Source organism: Ochotona princeps, chromosome 1, assembly GCF_030435755.1.
Source record: "Ochotona princeps isolate mOchPri1 chromosome 1, mOchPri1.hap1, whole genome shotgun sequence".
NCBI classification, from domain to species: Eukaryota; Metazoa; Chordata; class Mammalia; order Lagomorpha; family Ochotonidae; genus Ochotona; species Ochotona princeps.
The window spans coordinates 18,547,489-18,555,109 of NC_080832.1; the positions used below are offsets into that span (position 1 = coordinate 18,547,489).

General features: G+C 43.5%; 1 pseudogene; it reads left to right on the top strand.

The window, feature by feature from the left end:
• Window positions 1-6,502: 6,502 nt before the first annotated feature.
• LOC105941946 (mapk-regulated corepressor-interacting protein 1-like) lies at window positions 6,503-6,884 on the top strand (annotated as a pseudogene).
• The last annotated feature ends 737 nt before the right edge of the window (window positions 6,885-7,621 follow it).

Consider the following 7,621-nt stretch of genomic DNA (forward strand, 5'->3'; position numbering starts at 1 on the left):
ACAACATTGATTGATTAACCAATATGTTACTAGCGAAATGCAGGTTCTCGACCGCAACCTGTGACTTCCTCATAGACATTTCAATTTTTGGTTTATATTTAACCATGTTCTATATACCTTAAAATGGCTATAGATTGCTATTCAGCTGTCTCTTGTCTATTTCAATGTTAGTATTTAGCATTTTATAGCATTGAAGCATGATTTTGCTAAACCTGTTTTTCGGGTAGTCTAACTCTATAACTTTAACAGGACAAATGTCAACAGTTTAGGTGAACGTTTTTGGGAGGGGCGTGCAGAGAAATCTTCAACACCCCAGAGAGGAGTAACTGATCTTTGTGTCCCACCCAGTGAGTTATAAGTGCATCCCGGCTGGCCACTTCCTGTCTGTTTCTAAGCTTTCCTAGTTGTTCTCTATCTATTCTAGTTTGTTTGTTCACATGTTTGTTTGTTATGAGGGGTTTCTGGAGCAATCCTGATGGGCCTTACAAAAGAGGGTGGGAACCCAAAGTTGGAAGTAGGCAAGGGCCAGAGAAAGCTCCTCTCCCTAGGTCCGAAGGAAGTTTACTGTTCTTGTGTTTCTGCGGACTGCTCAGGGATCCTGGTTGTCGTTCCGATGACCCTGGATCCTGCATGGCAGGAATTGGGCTTCTTCCATCCCACATTGTAGGTCCAAATGGGGGTGGGTGACCTCAGAGTTCTTGGCCTCTGAAGGCACTCCTTTTCCCCCGTGGTCTCCTTGGCAGTAGGGATGTAGTCCTCGGTGGTCGTACTAATAGTCCTTGGTGAGGCTCTGGGAGTCTTCAGGGTTGGGATACAAGCCTCCTCCTGTCCCCCTGCTCCACTCTGGTATCCCCCCCTGCTCTATGCATATGACCACCTGTTAAGAGGTTGTTAGGATTGCTCCTGATTCCCCCCACATGTCTTTGTAGTTTTGCTATTGTCTAATGCTGACTTGAGTCTGCTAAGAGTTACCAGTTATGATCCTGATGGGTTATACTTCCCCCGTCTTCCTCACACCTACTGGGGTGATGTAAGATTTCCCTGCTCTCCCTCCCCATTTCCAAGTATCATAGGGCCTTACAAGTTTATTAGGTTTTACAATTCTTGATGTAGCAATCTGACTCATATCGAATGTTGGTTCATTGGTTACTTCACAATGTCTTATTGCATGAGATACAGGCTGTTTGGGGTTGAAATAATATTACTGTTTTCTGGATTGACATCATTTCATAACAGTCACATCGATCACAACAACAACATCATCAACAACAGAGTATAGCACCCTGATAAAATAATGCGCCTCTGAGTAACCAACACATGCTTAATTAAAAGGAAACACAGAAGTCTTTTGGGAAAAATGATGCCATCGTCTGCTTCATGAGCACATGATGAATTCTGCTAGTGGAAAGAGATTATTTGGGAGCAATCAGACTGACATAAAAACATTACCACAGTCTTGTTCAGTCTGTCCTGCCTCTCATTAAACTCTGGAAATTATTAATGCATTTTGAAGCCCAACTCGACCCGACCAGCCCTCTACCCAGCCCAGATAAATACTGGCATATGCGTTTCTGTTTAGCAATCCCACCCCATCTTGGTTTCGTGTTCATCAGAGGGGTAGTTACCTAGGACGAAGATGCCCACTATTTCCCTACTAGGCCACTCGAGCTTCTGGGTCTTGGTTTGGTTGGTAACTCAATCTGGTTCTAATAGTTCTTACGGGTACTCTCATTCAAACCTTCATGTCTCAGTCCCACTCTTGCCCTAGTGTTTATGTTTACTATTGCTGGGAATCGCCAGAAATTCATCTCTGACCTACACAAAGGCTGGCCTTATTCAAGAGTGTCCCTGGGCAGCTTTTTCTGATCATAAAAACTCCGTAGCTCAATGCCAGGTGGCCAGTAGGCACAGCCTGGCACCATTTGGTGCACTGGCCACCCAAAGCCAGGGACCCCCTCACTGCCTTGCGGCGGTGGTCTTGGCATGCTGAGTCCTCGTTCTCAGGTCCTGCCTGGCTGGGCTGCTCCCCCAGGGCCGCCCCTAGCCCTGGGGGGCAGCCAGCCTCCTCCAGGCCAGCCAAGGTTCCAGTCCCTCCCCCACTCGCCCCACCTCCAGCTTATGGCCGAGGGGCAGAGCTAGCCCTCTAGCCCGGGTCCGGAGTTTCCCTCATGGCGGGCTTACCCACAGGGAGGCAGTAGCACTTGGGCCTGGGAAATAGCCAGGGACCCCCTCACTGCCTTGTGGCAGTGGTCTTGGCATGCTGAGTCCTCGTTCTCGGGTCCTGCCTGGCTGGGCCACTCCCGCAGGGCCTCCAGATGGAAGATCTTTAAGCTCCTCACTTGGGGCTGGTCTGGGTCTATGCTACCTCTTTCTAATGCCAAGGTTGCTGTGCCAAGGAAGAAAGCACCCTAACTTCTTTCTGGAGAGCCTCTCCCAAGGAGGAAGAGCTCATGGGTGGGTGGTGGGGGTGTCATGACAAAATTAAGCACAAAAAATATGGTCATTGTTGTAAAGACTGAAAATTGTCTTTGCAGTGACTCCCCCTTTTTTTTTTTAACACAGATTATTTGTAACTGTCCAGGGCAAGGAAATGTGTAGAAGCACAAGAAGCCCGTTTCTTTTGCAAAATGTTTTTTCCATACTGAAGTGAATTGCTTCTGTGACCCACAGCTGCTTGGAGTTAGCGTCACTTTAACCAGATGAAGAGAGACACAGAGAGTTCCTGGAGTGTCCCCACCTCTCAGGCCTGTTCCCGTGCCCTCTGGGAAGGCTAACAAAGTATGAAATAGAAACAGTGCATTGAGGCCAGCATGGTGGCATAGTAGGCTAATCCTCTGCCTGGGGCACCAGCATTCCATATGGGCAGCAGTTCATATCCCTGAAGTTCCACTTCCCCTCCAGCTCCTCATTGATGGCCTGAGAAAGCAGCAGAAGATAGCCCAATTCCTTGTGGCTCTGGACCAATGTGGGAGATCCAGAAGAAGCTCCTGATTCCCATCTTTGGAAAAGTCTATCTCTGGCAGCTGCAGCCATTTAGGGACCATGTATGGAAGACCTCTCTCTCTCTGAGAAGTTAGAGAGAACTTCCCTAGAGAAGTCAAATGAAGATATTTTTCACTGAAGTTTTTCTCATACTTTTAAAAATATATTTGCTATACAAACAGATATTGCTATGTTCAGTGCTTTTTAACTATTATCTTGTGTGGACTCTATTTTTTTGTTTTAATGTGAGGACTCTTTAAGTATATCAGATATATGATGTATACTTACAAGATATATGCATATGTTTAAAATATATGTACATATGTAAAACACATGTATATGTGTCCTCAAGAGCATAACTGAAAGTCTTTACAGTTATACACAATGCTTAAATTCCCTTTAGATTCTGTCATTGAAATTAGACTTAGATGTGCACAGTGGCTGCATGGACTTTGCCCTACAGACATTCTCAGGCACAATCCAAATGCTGCTACCTGGTTTACATAACTGTGTTCTTTCGAATGGGTGGCAATTTCTAGAACCTAGACTCAAATCATGCCTGAGCTTGTTTGTGTACAGTATATTACCTACAAACCCTTTCTACATGGTTGAAAAGTGATACAAAGAATAATATTTTACAGAACACTACAATTGTTTGAAATTTACATTTCAACATCCATAACTAAAGTTGTACAGGAATACATACTCATTCATTTATTTATGTACTGTGGCTGTGGCAATGCTAAGATTTTTAGTAGTTGTGACTGAGAACATATGGTCTTCAAAAGCTTAAACACTTAATATTCTTTCCTTTACAGGAAAAGCTGGCTGACCTCTCATGCAAGATTGCGTGGCTCGAGGCTGCTTTCAGGACGTGTTCCTTCTCAAATGCTATTGACATAAGTACAATAAACAGATTTCCATTGGTTTCATGGCACTACTGCTCTTAAGCCATGGGAGCAGCTTTAATGAATAGGATCCTTTTCCTATCTCTCCGTGATCATCATGAACCTGCCCCTCCTTTGTTGATTTTGTCACTCACGCTATGCACAGGCTATTCCCTCTGTAACAATTTGAACTTCATTCCAGCTGTGCACTGCCTGGTCATACACTTTTCATGTTTCATATGACATCTTCAACATCATTTGATCTGGATCTTTTATAAAATCCCAAATATAGTCCAGATACATTTGTTACACAAACTCTAAGCTCTGTCCTTCTGTTTACTGTAGCTTTGCGAAAGCAAGGGCAGCTTTCTGGTGTGTTTTGTATGTGTGTGTGTTTTACATTATTCCCACTCCCCTCCAAAAAAGCAGCACATGGGTGGAATTTGACATATATATAAATCAACAGAAGGAACAATTGAAATGAGAAATAATAACTAAAGAAATAGTAAGGAAAGTGGAAAATATTTTTAATGAAGATACTGAAGGGACATTCAGCAGTTTCTAAATTGCTTCTAAAATACCTAAATCTATAGATCAGGAGTTTTAAAAGAGATAAAAACTATGCTGAACTTCAACACAAAATAGTGCCACATATGTTCACTAACATAAATAAGTCAAGCCTTTCTAGATGAATTTTTGTAAAACAATGTTAAAAATAGAATACTCTGATAATTTTTCTGATAGTACATTAAAATTCAGCAATGTAAAAAAAATTCATTAAAACTGAAACGACTTCTAACATTGAACTTGGTATTACATATTCAGTTAATCATCCATCTCATTTTGGATGTGGGAATTTATAATCAAGCTGAATAATTTAATGAGACAACTGCATTATCTATTTACTTTGCATTCCTAATATAACAATTTGAATTGTATTAGTTTCTGACCTACCAATGATATTTTAAAGCATATCCTACTATATAATTGTAGCATCCATTTTTGTAGATGTATTAAAGACACATATAAAAGTATGTATACATAATGTACACAGAGAGAGAAAAAGAGATAGAAATATTACATATCCATGATCAAGTGTTCTTATCCTGGAAACTTTCACTGTGCATTATACTCTAGCTAAATGTTCCTGCTTATCTACCCAGTTGTACACACATGCACAGGTAATACACTTCACTTTTAATGAAAGCATTTGCAAATAAAGTGGAATTTGCTGAAGTTCTAGCAAGGTAGTTGGAATGGATTTACAAACTGCTAGTTTTGTTCTTTCCCAAAGACAATCCCTACCCCTCTGCTAATTAGAGTCCTCTTGCTCTCTAGTTCACTCTCAACAATTTTTACTAAGATTTTATTTCAAAAAATGAAAACTATCTTCACCACAAACACAAAAATTAAATATTTTATAAAAGGATAATCTTAACTACATCAACACTCTAATATTTCCTGAAAATGTTTAACTTTCACTATGCATTATCTGCTACCACCCGATTCTATACCCTTGTACCTCATTATTCCAATGAAAAGTTGCTACTAATGAATTGTTGTTGTGATCCACTAATAGGATGTGGTCCACAGTTGGGAACCTATTACATCAGGCTGTCCTACAGATGACCAATACAATTCCTGCTTCATTCATTACTTCTCACAACTGTACTCTTCTTTCGATGAGGTTATGACATGAACTCTGAGACACCAAAGTCTAGTTCTCACCCCTGGTGGCTTCATCAAAGCCCCTTCTCAACAAGCTGACAAACGCTTCTGCCTGCCAGCTGCTAGGAAGATAACAGTCCCTTTATCCTCACGCATTGAAAGTATTCCCACAGGTGGCAACTTACTTAATAAAATGTTTTCTATTTAAAAAAAAAAAGACTTAAAGTCTTTCCACAGAGATCCTGATTTGAATGCTATTTCATAAAGAACATGTATTTGATCAGATCATTTTAACTCTGAATGAGAAATGAGTGCAGAGAAAATTTATGGTTTTCAAAAATAGCCAGAGCTTGAGCAATCAACGGATACAAGAGAAAAAAGTTTAAAACATCATTTGCAAAGCATAACAATTTGGCTGTTCAAGCAAATCTTGGGTAGATGTTTCAAATCCTTCTACTCAGGAAATCAGATTAGATTTGACTATGATACGACATGACACTGTCTTTATAATTTTCTTTATAAAAGGACACATTACAAGCCATACAAGGTGTAAGAGAAATGTCTCCTTTTCTGAACATGCTTGTATTTAAACATTAAAATGACCTAGCGATCCTCCAGAAATTGATGCTCAGTATCACAGCAAAGTAAGATGTTACATCTGGAGTGGTGAAGTTATTAAGAGATGCTCACATGTTGAAGCAAATATATTACACCACAGCTACAATTAAAGCAGGATCTATCCATATAAATTGCAACACAATCTAGATCCCTTCTGGTTCATTCTTTTGACTTAACTGTATGATTTATTCAGTAAGGGACTAAGTTATTTATGCCTGTTCTTTTGATACTAACTGACTTTGTCAGAATCTTGCAAACACTTCATTGGTTCATACATCATTTATGACTTTGCAAAGTTTCCTCAGTGAAGTTAAGATAATACTCAAGAATCAATGGCATGAGCAGGACACTGGGCCCGGACACCCCAGCAATGACCAGCTCCCGTGTGCCCAGAGTCCTGTACAACGCCAGGAGAAACAGCAGCCCCCGCGACCCCCCATGAGCAGCGAGATCTTCACCCCCGCCCACGAAGAGAATATTCGCTTCATCTACGAGGCCTGGCAGGGTGTGGAAAGAGACCTTTGGAGGCAGCGAGTGGGGCCTGGTGGAGGAGTACGTGGAGAAGGTCCCCAACCCCAGCCTCAAGAGCTTCAAGCCCGTTGACCTGAGCGACTTGAGGCGCCGCATCCCGCAGGGCGCCAAGAAGTCCTACAGGGCGGGCTGTGCTTGATGGAGCCCCGCCTGCCATGGGAGGATGACTCCGAGGCCCATCACCCCAGCTACTGCCCCCACATGCCTGCCCCTGCTTCCCCCACCCAGGTGCCACTTGGCTCTGCTCACCCCAGCCCCAGGCCCCAGCTCTATAACCTGACCTGCTGTAGCCCCAGCCCCCGGCTCCTTTAGGGTCTAGAGGGACAAGGGCCCTGCCCCCCATGCAGGGGCGCTCTTGGGCAACACCGCCTGCCCCCAGCATGGGCAGCGCACCGGCCCTTCCCTTCCCTTCCCTTCCCTTCCCTTCCCTTCCCTTCCCTGGCTTAGACACCACCTAGCTCCTCACTCAGCTCCAAGATGACCCAGGTGCTCGGGACCTGGGACACTGCTAGATCCCCCAGGGGCCCCAGCAGTGAGGCCTAGCCCCTCCCTGGTGCTGGCCACGGTGGCCCCCAGGGGCAAAGGGTGCCGGGCTGACCAGAAGGTGGTGGTGCTTCTGGGCCTGTCCTGGCTCTTGGTGTGTCCTGGGAGGGTCACCACGACCCCTTCTTCCTGTGTCCCAGCAAGTTAGGCATCCACGTGGCCCTGGGACGGGGCCTTGAATAAAAGCAGGTGACCATGGGGAAAAAAAAGAATCAATGGCATGGCCCTTGCGTGAAAGAACATCTTTATTTACAATATCAGAACAGTAGCATTTTGTAATTGTGAATCATTTTCTGCTGCAACAATATTTTTGCTCACACACACAAAACTCCATCTTTGCAATTACCTAAGACATTCATCTAGGTCTGTTGCATGGGATGTGAAACAAGCTG